This window comes from Trichosurus vulpecula, chromosome 9, assembly GCF_011100635.1.
Source record: "Trichosurus vulpecula isolate mTriVul1 chromosome 9, mTriVul1.pri, whole genome shotgun sequence".
NCBI lineage: Eukaryota > Metazoa > Chordata > Mammalia > Diprotodontia > Phalangeridae > Trichosurus > Trichosurus vulpecula.
Window position 1 is genome coordinate 50,674,112 of NC_050581.1, and position 19,984 is coordinate 50,694,095.

Sequence of the window (19,984 nt, forward strand, 5' to 3'; positions counted from 1 at the left end):
CTTCTCGGAAACCTCATATATTCTAGATCTTAGACAATGCCATTGGCTCAGTTTCCTGGGCCACAGTAGGCCAAGTCCTACCAGCATTTCGAGAGAAACTGGAGCCAACTTCAAGTCTAAATCATAGGTTCTTACATGAAAGGTTTTCCTGCCTCAAGTCTCTCCTTGCTACAATCAATCCTACAAAAAGATTAATCTCCATAAAGCATGATTCTGATGATGTCTCTCTCCATTCTCAAAATCTTCAGGGGTTCTACATTGCCTACTGAATGAAATCTAAACTCCTTTAGCCTGGCATATTCAGAATGCCTGATCTCAGCCTATATCTTTAGTCTTATCTCATACTTCTTCCCTTTGCCATCTTCTATGGCCCAGCCACAATAGGACAATTCACCATTTCTTCAACATGTTTCATACTTTTCCAACATTTCTTATACATATAATCTATTCTCCCAGGTCCACCTATGGAAATCCTGTCCATTCTCCCAAGCTCAGCTTAAATGATACCTCCTCCACAAAGCCTGTTCTAATTCTTCCAATCAAAAGCAAAAGCAGTTTCTCTTCCTGCTCTAAATGCTCAAAGAAGCTATTCATAGCCCCCTTTATGCACTTAGATATATTTGCAAAGGATCTGACATTTCTAGTGTGAGAACTCCTTCCAGATATGAAGAATGTAACCAGTCTGTGACTCAGCAAATCATTAGATCACAGTTGGAAGGGACCTTAGAGGTCTAAGCCAAACTTTCATTTTACATATGAGGAAAATGAGGCTCAGAGAAGGGAAGCAATTTGCCCACGGCCACATAAGAAGTGAGTTGCTGAGAGAATTCAAACTCAGGTGCAATTTTGGTGTTCTTTCCATTGTATCATGTACCATAGTACCTCTCACTTAAGTCCCAAAAAGATGGCTAAGACAATGAAAAGCTGTCACTTGACAAGGGGTCACACTGCTAATAAGTTTCAGAGGTGGGATTTGAACCCAAGCTGTCTTGATTATGAGTCCAGCATTGTATCGACTAACCCATGATATGTGTTTATGTACCTAGCATACACTGGTTCATATTAAAGTTATCTGTGTGTATACAAAACTCTTTTTTTTCTTTAAACAGCTCGAGTGCTACACTGATATCCATCAAAATTTAAAACATTGAGCTAAACATTTCCATTACGTTGAACAGATCCCTTATGGAGAAATTATAGGAGCATGTAAACAAGAATCGTATAGAATAAGAAGGTGGGTGAGCTGTAATCCACACTGTTGGAGAAGCACCCACATCGATGGGGTTAAGAATCCATAAAAGATTTCTATACATGTCTTCTCTGTCCCATTAGACTTCAGGCCATTGGAAGGCAGGGATTGTTTCATTCATGTTTCCCTCAGTGCCCAGCCCACAGCAGTGTTTAACAACTGTTCTTTGAAAGCCTTCCATGATCCCTTTAATCTGTCCTGCAACATTCTAGTTCTCCTACCTCTCGGAAAAGTATAGAAACTGTCCCATGCTAAAAAGGATTTCAAAAAGAAATGAGTATTTCTTGACCCTCCAGTGGCACATTTCCAGTGCCTTATAAGAACATCCAGGAAAGACTCACTACAATCATAGTTATTGAACAGTGTCCCAAGCAGGATATCCCAAAGCACATTGTTGGGGGGTGGGGTGGGCCAGGATAAGCACAAGGATCTCACTAGCCTGTACATAATGTTATAGTAATGCCCCCACGCAAATTCCATGGTAATTGATACCCATTTCCGTTTTAGTCTGATCTACAGGTACCACTAGCTCAAACTCTAATAGTGATGCCTGGAAACTAGTGGAAGGTAGTATATATGTTTCAGGATTTTTTTCTTTCACAACTTGTCCTCACAGCACACACTGCATTTATTTTGGGAAGTCTGCTTTTACAGGGACAGAGTTATCCCACAATCCTTCCAAATATAGTTTTTGAAAAAACTGAGCTATTGCCCATCCAACTCAGAGAAATGACAATCAACTAATACTTTTGGTTCTGATTCTGATTCTGATTCTCTGCCAAAGACGTGGTCAAGCAATCTGACAATTTTTACCCTTTTGCATTTGTGATATTCTATTATCATCCATGTAATGTCCTCACTATTTGACATCAAGCACAATATGAGGAGTGGGGATACACGTCAGTGGAAAAAGTGGTTGGCCTGGAATCAAAGTCTGGCACCAAGGCATGATATAGTAATAAAGAGAATTAAAGTTTACAGACTCATTTAGGTCTCTCTCTCTCTCTCTCTCTCTCTCTCTCTCTCTCTCTCTCTCTCTCTCTCTCTCTCTCTCTCCCTCTCTCTCTCTTTCTCTCGAAGAGCTGACTTGATGATTTTTGCCTTAACGTTAATTTCTTCTTTCAAAAGGTAAAGGCATCAACAAAGAAAAATTCTATTCCGCACCTTATTCTTACTACAGGGATTAACTAGTTGCTAGGATACAAACAATAGGAATCTTAGGGGTAAGTGGCTTCCTATAGTTAGTGACAGAGAAGAAGAAAACCAAGCATAGTCTGACATGCACCCAAAATTTTGTGATAACAAATTTGAAAAGGTTCAGAGGAGGGAGAGTTGGACCCCCGGACTAAAATTCAACAGGGAGAGTTGGCCCAAGAGGGTGGGAAACTTAATTAAATTCTGAAGATGCAGTAGAACAAATTCCAATGTGGAGGAAAAACAGCAGTTATTTGAAGAGACCTATGTGGATGCACAGGGAACTCAGAAACTAATCTATTATTTTTAATATATAAGAATCATCATACTTGTCCCCTAACATCTCAGTCTTAGATATGTTTGGAGAGGAGGTAGAATTGGCATCAAAGAGAACAAAGTCAGGAAAAAATCTGGATCAGAATAAGTATCCTTAGAGGAAATCCTTGATAGAGGAAATGCAGTTGTGAGGGCATTCACAGATTGATTCATAAGGTACCTGAAAGAGGGGCAGATACTAAAGTAATGAAAAAACTGTCATAGAAGAAGCCTTATCAACGTAAAAAACAGCAACCAAGACCATACCAAATATCAACCCATATTTTTATGTTCCCATCTATATAAAACATTTATGAGAATCATCTACCCCTACACATTGAGGGCATCCTCAACAGGATAATCGATAGAAAACAGGCTACCACATCTTTAGATAGAAAACAGTAAACCACATCTTTACCATCTTACATTTGACTGAACTGAATAGAGAACACAAAATCGCATTTTGCTTATTTATTTATTATAAAAAGCATTTTATTCAGTAGAGCAAAATGCTTCCTCATAGGCGTACAAGGTATGTATCTTAGGAACATTTTACCTTGGTTTGTGAGTTACCTATGCATCCACGTAGGTTTCTTCCAGACTTCTATTTTCCTCCTCATTGGAATTGTTTATTAGTGCATGTTCAGCATATAATTCTTAAGGAATTCCCTATTCTTATGAAAAGCAGGATGATTTCAGAAAAACCTTACATGAACTGATACGACATGAAGTGAGCAGAACCAAGAGAATGTTGTACACAGTAACAGTAATATCGTATGACGAACAGTGAATGACTTAGCTATTCTCAGCAATACAATGATCCAAGATAATCCCAAAGGACTAATGATGAAGTGTACTATCTCCCTCCAGAGAAAGAATTGATATTGTTTGAATACAAACTGAAGCATGCTATTTTTCACTTTCTTTCATTCTTTTTATATTATTTTAATCTTCTTATTCAAAATGACTAACACGTAAATGTTTTACATGAGACGACATGTATAACCTACGTCTGATTGCTTACCATCTCAGGGAGGGGTAGAGGAGTGAGGGAAGGAGGGATAGGATTTGGAACTCAAAACGTAAAAAAAAGCAAATTTTAAAAAATTGTTTGGACATGTAATTGGGGAAAAATAAATATATTTTTAAAATCTTATTCTCTTGGGCTGACTTTCCCTATATAATTCTCATCCATGGGATTTGCAATCCATATATCAGAACTGTTCATGATTCCAGGAAAGATATAATAATGGTGATAATCTTTTTTATTATTTATTAATATAACAAGATAAACCTTATTTGTTATGTTTAGATGACTGATTATAAATTCCAGGGGAAGCATAAAACAGGGAGATATGGGCTCACCACCACAATAGAAGAGATCTAGGACAGAGACCATGCTGAGAAAGATTTTACCAGTTTCTCCAGGTTGTTGATATGCTAATTGCAACAAGCCTAGGAAAAAAACCTCCTGGAAGAAATTTTTCAACTCCAAAGAATGTCATGTAGCTTTCAACACAGGTAAAAACCAAGTAGACAAAAATATTTACTTTCCAGATTAGAGGTCAAAAAACTACAGTCCATGGACCAAATCTGGTCTGACTCCTGTTTTTTGTATGGCCAATGAGCTAAGAATGGTTCCTATATTTTTAAAAAATAAAGTTTTATTGTATGAATCAGGCAGTTGGATGGATTTCTCCTTCAGTCAATAATTTGTTCACTCCAATCCAGATGATCACATTCAATTATATAGATAACCTATAGGATTTATCTATCAGAGTACATAGTTATGTGTGTTTATATGCATATAGTTGCACATATACATAGATGACCAGATAAATAGATAAACTGGCAAATAGATAGAGAGAGAGATAGAGAGAGAGAGAGAGAGAGAGATATCTGTTGCAGAGATACAAGGCACTGTGTTCTAATTATTATCCCCCTCCTCCTTCCTTATAGTTTAATAGTGTTCTAGTTGCATCATTTGATAGATATATGACATTGTTTCTCATTTCTCTAAGAAGTACATCAATGATGAAGAATGGGACTTATTAATTTATTAAGAGTCACAATTACATAATTCACTTTAATTCACCTGGTCTGATTCTTCTTCGTCCTAGAAAAACAGCTTCTTAGCATGGTCTGATTAGGGTTAGTTTGCCTCTTAAAGCAAAACCCTCTCTAAGTAATAGAGGAGGCATTAGGCCTTGCCCCAGATGCTCCAATTAACCCACAGTCTGAGTGAATGACTCAGCAGCTTGCTATTTTTAAAGGAGACAATTTTTTAGCATGCAATCAATATTTTTTATATGTAGAGAAGGACTACAATTCCTGGCTGCAGCGAGACAAAGAGGGACAAGACAATTGGTGAATCCTCCATGATTTAGAGATGGATGTGATGAATATATTTGTAGAGAGATAGTGATGCAGGGCACATACCCACATGACTTTTTTAAAGGTAACAGAGAGGGGTACACTGGCTCCTGGGGCTCTGTTTGCCCCTCCCCCCTTCTTCTGTCAGCATTAAATTTAATAGTCAGGCTGTGCTACCTGGGAATTAGCCTCCAGGGCATTTTATTAGTTTTCTATTTCAGTGCAAGGACTGCAGGAATATACTGCAACACAGCAGTGTAGCATAAGGCGCGTGGAGTCAGAGCACCTGGGTTCTAACTGCAGCTTTGCCATTTACCACCTGTGTGACCTTGGGCAACTCACTTAACTTTTCTAGGGCTCAGTTTCCTCATCTATAAAATGATATGGTAGACTATATAATTGCTAATTTCCTTTTTTGGCTCTAGCTCCCAGGACTCTAGAGCTGGCATCCTGCTGCCCTATTTGTCCATACATCTGGATAAAAAGGGTTGTGGCAAGTTTTTACATCACCCTCTAATTTTGGTGTAGACAATGGGAGGTGAGCTAACTGTATCTATTTCCTATTTCATAGGGAGGCAGGATGTCTAAAACAGGTCACTGGCTTCCAGGTCAGCTCTGATCCCTAAAGCAGGAGAAAAAAGAATCAGGCTCCAACCCAGAAACAGTTTCTACTTTTGGGAGAGAGTGGGACCCAGGATCCCAAGGAAAGTAAGTTCTATGTTACCATGGAAGCAGTAAATCTTTTTACTACCTTTTCTCTTGTCCAATTAAATTTCTTAAATGCCATTGGCACAGGCGTAAGTCAGCTGAAAAATGTGGAAAGGGAGTATCTAAGTAGGTGGAGACATGATACAGTCAGAGCCCCTAGACAGATACTGAGCCCAGTACCACCCATGCACGGATAGAGTTAAGGAGTGGTTGATAACCAGCTACCCTGAGATCCTGGGAAACAGGCAGCTTCATTTGACTGATACTCACAGTGCCCCCTGGAATCCCATCTGGTAGGAAAAGGTTTAGTTGGAGTTAGAGCTAGGTATTTAAGTCTGTAGGCTTCTTCTGAAAACTGGTATTAACCAATTAGTATGCTCTTGTGTTTTTTTTAGGGAGGGGGGACAGAATGAAAGCTTTTCAAATAAAAGGTAGCATGTGTTATTAATTACATATACGCCACTAAACCATTTAATGCACCAAGTATAAGATGCAGATTTCTTCATGTTAGAATATGACATAACTTTGTCCATCCTAAGATTGCTGTATATTTCTAATTAGGTAGATTAAAACAATATTTTAAGGATTCAGGGGTAATTTAATTATACTTCTGATATAAATGATGACATCCTAAGGTATTTTAAGACTTAGCTTGAAGTTAATAGATTTAGTATACAGGAATGCTACATAGTACTTGGCATACTGTAAGTGCTCAATAAATGCTTCTTTATTGATTAGTACAGTAGTTCTCAAACTTTCTGATCTTAGGACCCCTGTACATGCTTAAAAATTATTGAGAACCCAAGGAACTTTTGTTTGTATGCATTATAGCGGTCAATATTTATTATATTAGAAATTAAAATGTCAATATTATTATGAAAATAAAGGTTTGACTTTGATCCCCCTGTAGAACTCATATGTCCAGATGACACTTTGAAAACCATTAATTTAGTAGACTGAACACTGGACCTGGGAGTCAAAGGACCTGGATTCAAATTCTGTCTCTAATGCCCACTAGTTGTGTGACTAGAAACAGGTCTCTTATGTTCTCTGCCCTTCATTTCTCTTATCTACAAAATTGGGTTATTATATTCACCACCTATCCTATAAAGTTGCTGAGAAGCTACCCCTTTGCAAGCCAAAAGTACTACATAAAAATGAGCTCATGTTATGAACGATGGCTAATTAGTTAAACTAAAAATCACAGTTGGAGCAATTCTGGAAAAGCCATGCAGGGTGCCAGTGTCAACGCCCTTGCGTTTTGTTCTGTAATGCGGCAAATTCCTAAAGTCCCTGAAATCAAAGGCAGCAGCAACTGCATTATTTATAGTTCGTGTTTAACATTTCTCACAGGCAACTGCACCAGTTAAATGTGACCTGTGACCACCCTGCGTCACAGTGATTTAGAGAAACCAAACTCCAAGATATTTTTAAAAATTAAAAAATAAAAACCAACAACCCTTTTCTTTTATCAGGTGCTACAGCTTCTGGAGGTTGCCATCCCAGGCTCAGGAGTGATGAAGATTCAGGGCAGAGTCAGGGGAATCCTACCCGTAATAGAATGTGCCAGGAAAATAAACTAGATATGTTCAGTAAATGATCCAAGTGCCTTTCCTCTGTGTATTCTGTAAGGGATAAATATTGAGCAAAGTACATGCTGATTTATCCACTACTCTCCTTCGAATGTTAATGAGGCACGACAGGTAAACTGTCATGCTTCATGTGGAGTATATTTAGCTCAGCACGTTCAGTATCAAGATAATCAGTCATCAGGCAACATTGTAAAACACTTGAAATTTAGGCTTTGGGCTGATTGGACCAAGGTAACTTCTCTCTGATTCATTAGATGATAGGCCGGTAGATGGTTGAATCTAGAGGGAAGAAGCATTGAAGATCTGAAGAGGGGCTATCCTACAACCTGGTGCTGATGTTAAGTATTTACCTCCGGCTGTCATTCAGGCTTCCCTCACCACTTGACTAAAGCATTGAAGCAGCCTAATTGGTCTCCCTGCCTTAATCGTCTTACCACTCCAAGTCATCCTTTGCATTACTTTCCTAAAACACGAGTTTGGTCAGGTCACTCCTCTACTTGATAAACAAGAGTGGCTTCTTATTGCCTCTAGAACAAATAAAAACTTCTCTTCTGAACTTACGAAGTCCTTCACAACCTGGTCCCAACCAATCATTCCAGCCTCACTATGTATTGAACTCCTTTCCCACTTTTTTAGCTGACTAATTCCCTGCGTCAATGGCATTAAAGAAGTATTTCCCTTCCTACTCTCCACCATCCTAATAAATTGATCTCTCTGTTCCTCTGTTCTTCTCATCTCTTTGTCATCCTCCAGTAGTAGAATACACTCTCCCACCTCTGCCTCATAGAATCTCTTTTCCCTTCAAGATGCAGCACGAGAACTACCTTCTACATGAAGCCTTTCCAGATCACCCCCAAATGCTAATGTCCTCTCACAATAGCTACTTCATATTTATTTGTATCTATTCTCTTTATATTTATCCTGTATGTTCTTGTGGTTGGCTCCCTATTACTTCCAGGATCAACTATAAAATTCTGTTGACTCTCAAAGCCCTTCGTAACCCTGCCTCTTCCTATTTTTTCAGCCTACCTCCATCTTATCCACTCCCCACTCCCTATGTATCCTGGGATCTGATGACACTGGTCTCATTGTTCCTCATATAAGATACTTCATCTCCCAAGTCTATGTATTTTCACTGGAGTTCTCCCCTTCTTCATCTTCATCTCCTGGGTTTCTTTGGATCCCAGATAAAGTCCCACCTTCTGTAAAAAAAAAAAAGGCTTTCCCTATTCCACATAATGCCAATGCTTTCTCCCTAAGATTATATCCCATTTATCATATTACCTATAAATATCATGTGATATTTATTATATATGCATATATAATATACATATATCTATCAGTATGTGTATATAGATATATATGTGTATGTATGTATGTATGTGAGCTCCATCGTATGTATATCGTATATTATATCGTATGTATATCGTATATTATATCGTATGTATCATATTACCTATAAATATCATGTGATATTTATTATATATGCATATATAATATACATATATCTATCAGTATGTGTATATAGATATATATGTGTATGTATGTATGTATGTGAGCTCCATCAGAGCAGGGACTGTTTTTTGCTTTTTATTATATTCCCAGCACTTAGCACAGTGTCTGACACACAGTAGGTGATTAACAAATTATTGTTTTGTCAACTGGTTACCTTTATGCTTATCCTACATGTACTCTTTACTCCCTCACTAGAATGTTAGCTCCAGAGTATGGAATGTTTCATTATTTGTATTTCTATATCTGGTAGCATATATAGTGCCTGGTACTTAGTAGGTGCTTAACAAATTCTTGCTTGATTGACTGTTTGATTGATTACAGGCCCAGCTTATCTCTCCCACACACCTCCAAGCTAAACCAAGCACCTCACATAACTGCCTACTCCAGGTATGAGGTATATTTTGAGAGCTAAGTAATCCAACTAGTGGGACTTCTGGATGCCCGTGTTTACTTTCATCTCCTCTGATGAAGGGGGGGACTCCATTATTTGATTCCAAATGGTTAACTAGTCCTTCCCACTCCCTTCGAGTAAGAAAATGTCTTGCCATCTCAAGATTAGATAACCAGAGGGTTCATGGGATCATGAAGTGTGGGATTTAGAACTAGGAGGAACTTTTGTACATGAAGTCTTTTGTGATTCTCCACTCTTCAAACTTACCCTATGTTTATTTTATATATACTTATTTATACATCTGTCTCCTCCAATAGAATGAAAGTCCCCAGTGCCTAGTGCAATGTCTGCAACATAGTAGATGTTTAATGAATGCTTATTTGTTTCTTAGCTAACTCTAGGAATCACAGGAACTCAGAGTTGGAAAGGAACTCGGAATCATCCCCCATTCATCTGTTCATTCATGCATTCGGTCAACAACGGTAGTAACAGTAGTATTAATAACAATATAGAACTTTAAGGTTTGAAAAGTTAGTTTAAAATATTGTCTCATTTTATCCTTTCAACAACCTAGGAGGTAGGTTCTATTATGATTGCCATTTTACAGATGGGAAAACTGAAGCACAAGGAGTTAAGTAACTTGCCCAGGGCCACATAGATAGTAAGTGCCTCATCTAGATTTGAATTCTAGTTTTTCTGATTCCAGGTGGGTCCAACACTCTATCCACTTTGCCACCTACCTGCTTCATTTATTATTTATTAAATGAGTATTGATTAAGTACCTGTTGTGTGCCAGGATCTGAACTAAGCCCTGGAGATGCAAAGAAGGGCAAAAACATGATCCCTGCCCTCAAAGAGCTCACATTCTAAAGGGTGAACCATCATGCAAATAATCATGTACGCATAAGATACATACAGTGTGAGTGTGAGGTAATCTCAAAGGGAAGGCACTAGCAATTTGGAAGGAGGGGAGAATAGGAAAAGGTCTCTTGCACAAGGTAAGGCACTAGTGTTTAATCTTGAAGAAAGCCAGGGATTCTAGGATTTGCGAGTGAAAAGGGAAAGCATTCTACTACATGGATAACAGTCAGTGAAAATGTTCGCTGTTAGGAGATGGAATGTTTTGTGTGAGAAACGGTAAGGCCAGTGTCACTAGGTCATAGAAAATGTAGAAAGGAATAAAGATTGGAAAGAAGGTAGGGAGATGCCAGGTTATAAAGGGTTTTAAATGCCACAAAGCATTTTTATATTTGATCCTGGAGACGATAGGGAGCCACTGGAGTTTATTGAGTAAGAGAGTGACATTGTCAGAACTACCCTTGGGCAGTTGAGTGGAGGATGTATTGAAGAGCAGAGACACTGGAGGCAAGGAAACTGACTAGAAGGTTATTACAATTCAGTCCAACCAAAACCTGAATAAGAATCTGTTTATGGCATACTTGACAAGAGGTCAGTCACCTAGTCTCAGGTTCAAGACATCTAACTATAGGAAATTCATTATCTTTTAAGGTGATGCATTCCACTTCTGAACAATTCTAATTATTCAGACTTCTTTCCAATTATTGAGCTGAAATTTGCCTCTCCAAAACTTCCACTTCTTTTTCCTAATTATGCCTTCTGGGGCCAAGCTGAACATCTCTAATCCCTCTTCTGTGTGTCAGCCCATCAAGTATTTGGACAGCTGTTATGCACCACCCTATGTATTTTCTTGTATTTTCCATGCTGAAACACCTCACTGCACTCAACTGGCCCTTACAATCTTTTCCCATCACCATATGGGTTCATTTTGTCAGTTTCTTTGCTTAATCACAGTACCCAGAACTGAATATGGTATCTGAGATATGTTGTGATCAGAGATGAACACAGTAAGATTATCGCCTTCTTTGATCTGAAAACCATGCTTCATTAAAGCAGCTTCAGATTATGTTGATTTGAGAGACTCTTAAATTATATTAAGCTTGCAATCCACTAAGACCTCCAGATATTTTTTTCACAAAAAAGCAGTTAGATAACAACACAGCCCCCTTCAAGCACTTATCAAATTATTTATTAGCACAATGGTAGGATCTTATATTTGTCCCTGTTAAGTTTCATCTTACTGGATTGGGCCTATCATTTTAGTATGTCAATATCTTTTTGAATCCTGATCCTGTCATCCAGCATGTTAGTTAGTCCCCACCCAAGCTTTATGTCATCTGAAAATTTGCTAAGTGTGATGGAATGGTATGGCGACTGGATTTGATCTTATTTCAAATGCCATAAAGTTTGAGTTAATCAGGAACTCTGCACAGGTTAATGACCTGGGAAGCAGGTACAGACTTTCTGGTGAGCAATTATCCAACAGAAAGAGGCCTCCCAAGAAGAACCTAAGGTCGACTTGAACTACTGCTCTGGAGCTTCTCAGCCCTGATGGAAACATGGGCCATTTTCACTTGGAATTGGGGAAGTCACTAAGAATATAGGGTGAAACTTTTTTACTGTTTTCTCTTTTGGACTGCTGAGGTAATCAAGTACCTTTGATGAGTTTTGCCTTTCGAATGTAATGGCAAGTGAAGTGGACTTTTGTCGCCTTTGTTTTGGGGTTCTTCTCAGAACTAAGGAATCTTTGATTGAATCTGGAGTCTTTGATGACCTACTTGCATCGAGGGAAGGCCTAGTTCACGTGAATTTGAGTTGCATGGTTGTGATGCCCTTTGACCCTGAGCAAGCATTTAAGTCACAAGAAGGCCTAAATCATGTGAGTTTAAGTCACATGGTTGTGACGCCTTTTGACCCTGAAGAAGTGTATCTAAACTCAGAGGTTAGCGTTTTGCCTTTGGGAGCACACTCATCGAAAGAGTGTTGGTGACTAGACCCTGGGTAGCCGCCAAAAGAGCCCCAGCCCTGGCTTTGAAAACCTAGATGGTGGTGCTTTTCCCTCTGGTAACTATGCATGTACTGCTATGATCAGGCAAAAGCCTGTCTGTTGAACTGTTTATATTTTCTGTTTGCAATTTCTGTTTGTATTTTCTCTGAAGTTCAGGGTGCTGACTTTTTCCCCTGAATTAAGTGAATGATATATGTATGTTTAATTAAAGTGAGATTGTTAACCCCTTAAAGTTGCTTTCCTTAGAAAAGCAGATCAAAGGACCTATGCTAGCAGCCCTCCTGTGTGCTGCTGTTGGTGGTCTTTTACCTCCACAGCAGCTGCTAGCAACTTTGTTGTTACAGTTTGATAGCAACATCAAGAGGATACTCACTACAAATCCTTGTGCCCTGTTTGAAAAACTATATCCTGTCTCAATAGAGCAAATAATTCTTTGCATAGTCAGGCTCTAATTATTCTATTAGGTCAGATCAGAACTCTGCCTAGAATACACACCAACTCTGCCTTCTTCCAAGTCACTAATTTAAAAAAAAATGTCCAAGTAGACATCATTAGTAAATTACATTAATTACATCAGTTGTCATCATTGATAACTTTTCTTTGGTCTAGCCAGTTCCAAATCCATCTAACTATAGTACTTATTGCCCATCCCACGTATCTCCTCAAGAATAACCTAAGAAAATTTGTGAAATGCTTTACTAGTATAGGGCCGGAGTTCTTAACTGTTTTGTGTCATGGTCTCTTTTGGCAGTCTGGTGAAACCTATGGCCTTCTCAGAATGTTCTTAAATCCATATATTCATAGGAGTAAAAAAGAAAGACAATACTGAAATAGTTAAGAAAAACTTGAGAAATAAATTTGTGATGTAATATGTATTCTTCTTTATTAATTCATTAAATATTAAGATAATACATTTAAAATATAAGCAAGTTAAAGTTATACTTTATTTTTAAAAGATATATCACCATGAAGGCAGTTGTTGCTTAGCTTGAAAAAGAATATTAAACTATGAAGTTGCCTTTGACAAGACAACACATGTCATGTTGCATACCCAATCAATTTTCACCTATAATGTGATATGAAAATATCTGTTATTTCTATTGGTGACTAAGTCACAACTGTTGCTAATACTACTTTAGTCTGTTACCTGCATTCATAATTGAAGGAAATGCTAACTCTCAGTTAGAGATTAGTGAAAATCAAGAAGTCCTTTTTTCCCCATCCAAGTTTACAGACACCTTTGTACCTATCCATGGAGCCCTTCAAGGTCCATGGATGCCTGGTTATATATTTATGAACCCTTGATATAGAGGGAATTTGCCCAGAAGAATAAGGTAAAACTCCTCCCCTTGAAGACTTCGAGGGTACATTCACAAGACAGGAGCTTCTGTATAAAAGGGACTATGAAGGAAGAGATGTAAAACTCTAACAAAAAGCAGCATCACATTGACCTGGAAGCCATGGAGAGTAGGTGCCAAGGGGGACACCAAGCCATGTTAGGACAAAGGGCTGTGCTAAAAAAAAAAGAACTGCATCCATACATCCAAAGGGGAGATAGAGCCTCAGTAGTAGAAAGAGGCAAGGGAGACAGATCTTTGATATCAGCAACATAGTAGAAAACTAAATCAGAGGGAGACCTATACAGAAGGGAACCATGCATACCATAAAGCAAGGAAACATTAAGCCTTAAGGTGCAGGAACATATACATAGACCTTGCCTACAATCATACTATGAGACACATGGACTGTATAGTTTCTTGGAAGAAGGTGGAGCCTATGAGATGGAGGTTTGGAAGAGGTGACCTGTTTAACACTCCAGAAAGAGGACAAGAATTTACCAAATTGTTGATGGGAATGGGAATAAACCTTTTCTCCCCTTTATATCACATTAAATGAAATATGTTCCATATTTTATGTATTTTTATGCTGAGTATATACAGAAGTGAAAGTCTTTTTCTAAGAAGAGCAAAAAAGGCCAGATTTTCCTGGAGTTACTTTGAGTGAGAATGCAAACCTGAAAATTTTTGTGAAGGACCTCCTCTAAAAACCTGTACCATGATCTAGTAAAAGTCAAGAGCTGGTGCCTGACACAAAAACGTAGGTTAAACTATATAGCATGCCCTTGATAATGGTCTAGTGAATGTAAAAAAGGAAATGAGATTAGCCTAACATTATCTAATCTTGATGAAGCCATGCTGGCTCTTTGTGACTATGGCTTCCTTTGCTAGACGCTAACTATTCCTTTCGTGATACGTCCTAGAATTTTGCCCAAAATTAAACTTAAACTCACTAGATCACATCCTCCACTCAGCTGTCAAATTGATCTTCCTAGAGCACAGTTCTGACCACAGCAGACCCCTAGTCAATAAACTCCATCGGCTCCATATTACTTCTGGGATCAAATATAAAGTACTCCGTTTAGCCCTTCATAACCTAGCCCCAACCAACTGTCTGATGCTCTTGTAACCCCCAAATGCTCTGAAATATAATGATTCTGGCCTCATTGAAATTCCTCACAAAAGATACTCCAACTCCTCTATACATTTTCACTGGTTACCGCACATACCTGAACTTCTCTCCCTCCTCATTTCCACATCCTGACTTCCTTCAAGTCCCAGCTAAGATCTTACCTTCTACAAGAAGCCTTTCCCAGTCCCTCTTAATTCTAGTATCTTCTCTGTGGTTGTTTTCAATTTATCCTGTATATATCTTGTTTATACATAGTTGCTCATAGGTCATCTCCCCCATTAGACTGTGAGCTACTTGAGAGCCTTGACTATTTTTTGCCCTTCTTTGTATCTACATTACTTAACACAGCATCTAGCACATAGTAGGTCCTTAATAAATGATTATTTATTGACCCAGTAATACCACTTCTAGGTTTGTATCCCAAAGAGATCATGAAAATTGGAAAAGGAACCACATGCACAAAAATATTTATAGCAGCTCTTTTTGTGGTGGCCAAGAATTGGAAATTGAGGGCATGCCCATCAATTGGGGAATGGCTGAACAAGTTGTGGTATATAAATGTAATGGAATACTATTGTGCTATAAGAAATGATGAGCAGGTGGACTTCAGAAAAACCCCCAAAAAACTAATATGAACTGATCCTGAGTGAAGTGAGCAGAGCCAGGAGAACATTGTACATAGTAACAGGCACATTGTGTGATGACTAACTTTCATAGATTTAACTCTTCTCAGCAATGCAAGGATCTAAGACAACTCCAAAAGACTCATGATGGAAAATGCTGTCCACACCCAGAGAAAGAATTATGGAGTCGGAATGCAGATCAAAGCATACTATTTTGTCTCTTTTTTTGTTGTTGTTCTTTTGTTTCATTTCTTCTTTTTTGTGGTTTCTCCCATTGGTTCTATTTCTTCTTTACAATATGACTAAATGTAAAAATATATAATGTGAAAATATGTTTAAGATGAATGTATATGTAGAGCCTACATCAGACCGCATGCCATCTTGGAGAGGAGGGAGCAGAGAGTAGGGGAGAAAATTTAAAACTCAAAAACTTATGAAAGTAAGTGTTGAAAACTAAAAATTAATTAATTAATTTAAAAAAAAGAAATGGTTATTGACTGACTGATTGAAAAGATATTTCCCCTTCTCCAGTTCTATTTCTAATTCACCTCTCTAATTCTGATTGACCTTTCAACAATCACTGAGAATGACTCAGCAATCAGAGCTACCAATTCTTCCCATATCCTGGAATCCAATTCATCTAGACCTGCTGATTTGAAGTTCCCTTCCTGGACAGTTAAATGTTATTTTACTTGCTCCTTATTTATCTTGGTTTTCAATGACCTATTTGCCATTTTTATTAAAATTCAAAGATCGTTCTCCTTGGCAAGCAAAATAAGCAAAGTATGAATTGAGCAGCTCTGCCTTCTGCCATTAATTATCATCATCCTATTCACCCCCAAGCAAGAGTTCTAGCCCTTCTTTGATCCTCTTCTTTTCCCAAATGTAGCCAAAGAAAACTTTTTTGCTGGCCTTATCTTTCCTTACCAGCTGCAGCTTATTCTGAGCTTTATTATTTCAGACACTATTCTCATAGGACTGCATCTCTCTTTTACATTCACCTTCAATTTTCTGCCCTTGCTTCCATCTTCTGACCCAATGATAGCACTACTACACCTACAACCCAAGGAGGTCAAAGGAAGAAGAAAAGATCCAGTAGGTAGAAAAAGTAGGTACATATTTCTTTAACATCAAAGACAGTCAATGAGTTCCATGTGCATCCACATCCCCTTCTCTTTCTTCCTGGGGTAGATTTCAAAAATTCATCTTTAAGAAATTTCATCCCTTCTGGGGTGAGTTCTCTCTTGGAATTTAATTCTATGGAATTCTACCTATTCTTCCTCGGAAACCATTGAAATCTGCTCTTCCCAAATTTTGTCTGGGTATCAGTTATACCTAACTTCTTTTCTATAAAAAAAATTAAAAGTAAAATAGCCATTTTTCCAGAAGATACTCATTACTTACACTCCAAACTTGTTAGTAAGAATCAGATCCAGGGGGGCGGAGCCAAGATGGCCACATGAAAACAGCATCTTACCAGAGCTCTCTCACAAGGTCTGTCAGATTCCTATAAAAAAGTGAATTTGAGCAGATTTGAGAGAGTTGGAAACTGCGAGCAGTCTGCGTGGGGCAAATTTCAAAGCTGGGAGAGTCTGAAAGGCCGAAGGCACAAATCTGTAGGCTCGGAGAGTGCTCAGCATGCAGAGCTGCTCCAGACAAAAGCGGAAGCAGCGGGCTGGGAAATCCACGTGGGAAACAGGCTGGGGGAAAGCTGGGCGCCCAAAACCAGGGGAGATCCCCAGGCCTCCCAACACAGGACAGCAGTCTGTGGAAGCGACGAGAGGCAGAGCAACACCACCGGCTGTGAAACACCGACTCCTGAGTCTTGCAGCCTGAAGGAATGAAATGCGGCTTCTTGAACTTCCAGGAGACATAATGTCCAGGTAAATGGCTCTAATCCCTCCCCCCCCACCCAGAGAATTCTGCAGGAAAAAAAAGAATGCTGGAACAGAGGAGAAAGAAGTGGGGCTTCAGTGGTCAAATAGTAGAAGTTCATTAGTCCCAGAGAGGCAGAGCTAGCAGGGGTCAACACCAGGAGCCCAGATGTAATCTTGCTCCCCCAGGGGAAGTGCCAGACATCAGCGCAAAAAACAAACAGCTGAGACCATTGCTGAAGAGCAACAGTGCTGGAGAGCACCCATAGGGAGTGAGAAGCCAGGGAGCCAGATCCCTCCCCCACACCTCGGGAAACTGAAGGCTATAATTCTAGACTCACAATCCCCAGAATAAGAAACCTGGGACAGAGAGCCCTGAGCCCCAAAGGCAAAGGCAAACCAACATGAAGAAGAACACAAAAAAACCAAGGACAATAGATTCTTTTTATGGAGGCAGGCAGGATCAAAATACCAATATGAAAGACGCCAGCAATGACACTGGTGATACATCTAATACCTCAAAAGGTAGTGTGAACTGCTCTCCAGCCCAAAAAGCACTGCTGGAAGAGCTAAAGGAGGATTTTAAAAACCAAATTAGGGAGCTAAAAGAAAATATGGAAAAAATGGAAAAGTCCCTAAAGAATAAGATTGGCGAAATGGCCACGGAGATTCAGAATCTAGAGAGAGAAAATGACACCCTGAGAGGCAAAATCAACCAATTGGAAAAGGAGACTCAAAAGCAAAATGAAAACACTAACTCATTAAAAATTAGAGTTGAGCAAGTGGAAGCTAATGAATCTATGAGGCACCAAGAAGTAGTAAAACAAAATGTAAAGAATGAAAAAATAGAAAAAAATGTAAAATATCTGATTGGGAAAACAACTGACCTGGAAAATAGATCCAGGAGAGACAATTTAAGAGCTATTGGTCTACCGGAAATCCACAATGAAAAAAAGAGCCTTGACAGTATCTTCGAAGAAATTATCAAAGACAACTGCCCAGAGGTCCTAGAACCAGAGGGCAAAATAGTCATTGAAAGAATTCACAGATCACCCCCTGAAAGAGATCCCAAACTGAAAACACCAAGAAATATCATAGCCAAATTTCAGAACTATAAACTCGAGGAGAAAATACTGCAAGCAGCCAAAAAGAAGCAATTCAAATATTGCGGAACTACAGTCAGGATCACTCAAGATCTCTCAGCTTCCACATTAAAAGACAGGAGAAATTGGAATATGTTATTCCAAAGGGCAAAGGAGCTGGGACTACAACCAAGGATCAACTACCCAGCAAAACTAAGCATAATTTTTCAGGCAAGGAGATGGATATTCAATGAAATAAGGGAATTCTAGACCTTCCTGATGAAAAGGCCAGAACTCAATGGAAAATTTGATCTCCAAATACAAAACTCAAGAGAGACATAAAAAGGTAACCAGGGGGAAAAACCCCCACAAACCTTATTAACCAATAAGGGCAGGTTGTTTGCATCTTTATGTGGGATTATATCATCTTATGTATGTTTTATATACATATATATACATATATGTCAGTCTTGAGAATGGTACAGCTATCATGACAATTGAAAGGGATACACATAGATTGTGAATGCCTGTATAAATTAACTGATGTAAAGATAAAAAACATAAGTAAGAGATTTAAAGGGAGCGCTGTGAGAGAAGAGGTAAGGGGGCAGTAGAAAAGGGTAAATTACACCAAATGAAGAGGCACAAAAACATATTATACTAGAGGGAAAGAAGGGAGGGAGAAGAGCAGTATTTGAGCTTCACTGTCATCTGATCTGGTTCAAGAAGGGAATAACATACCCTGATAAGTTTAGAAATCTAACTTGACCTACGGGAAGTAGGAGGGGAAGGGGGGGAAAAGGGTGGTCAGAAGGGAGGGGAGAAGTAGCTAGTGGGAAATGGTAAGATAAGGGAGGGGAATAAAGAGGGAGGGTAAACTGAGGAAGGCAGCGGTCAAAAGCAAAACTTTGTTGAGGAGGAGAAGGGGAAAGGGAGAAATAAAAGCATAAACAGGGGGAAATAGGATGGAGAAAAAGACACAGATAGAAATCATAACTCTGAACGTGAATGGGATGAACTGTCTCATAAAACAGAAGCAGATAGCAGAATGGATTAAAAATCATAATCCTACAATATGCTATTTACAAGAAACACATTTGAAACAGGGGGATACACACAAGGTAAAGGTAAAAGGCTGGAGTAAAATATATTGTGCCTCAACTAAAGTAAAAAAAGCAGGTGTCCTAATTTCAGACAAAGCAAAAGTAAAGATAGTTTTAATTAAAAGAGATAAGGAAGGACATTATATCCTGCTAAAAGGCACCATAAACAATGAAGCAATATCATTGTTTAACATATATGCACCAAGTGGTAAGGCATACAGATTCTTAGAGGAGAGGTTAAGGGATTTACAGGAAGAAATAGACAGCAAAACTATAATATTGGGAGACCTCAACTTCCCCCTTTCTGAACTTGATAAATCTAACCTCAAAATAAATAAGAAAGAAGTTAAGAGGTAAACAGAATTTTAGAAAAGGCAGATATGATAGACCTCTGGAGAAAACTGAATGGGGATAAAAAGGAATATACTTTCTTCTCAGCGGTACATGGCACATACTCAAAAATTGACCATGTACTAGGGCATAAAAACCTCACAATCCAGTGCAGAAAAGCAGAAGTAGTCAAAGCACACTTTTCAGATCATGATGCAATAAGAATAATTTGTAACAAAGAACCATGTAAAAATAAACTAAAAATTAATTGGAAACTAAATAATCTAATTCTAAAGAATG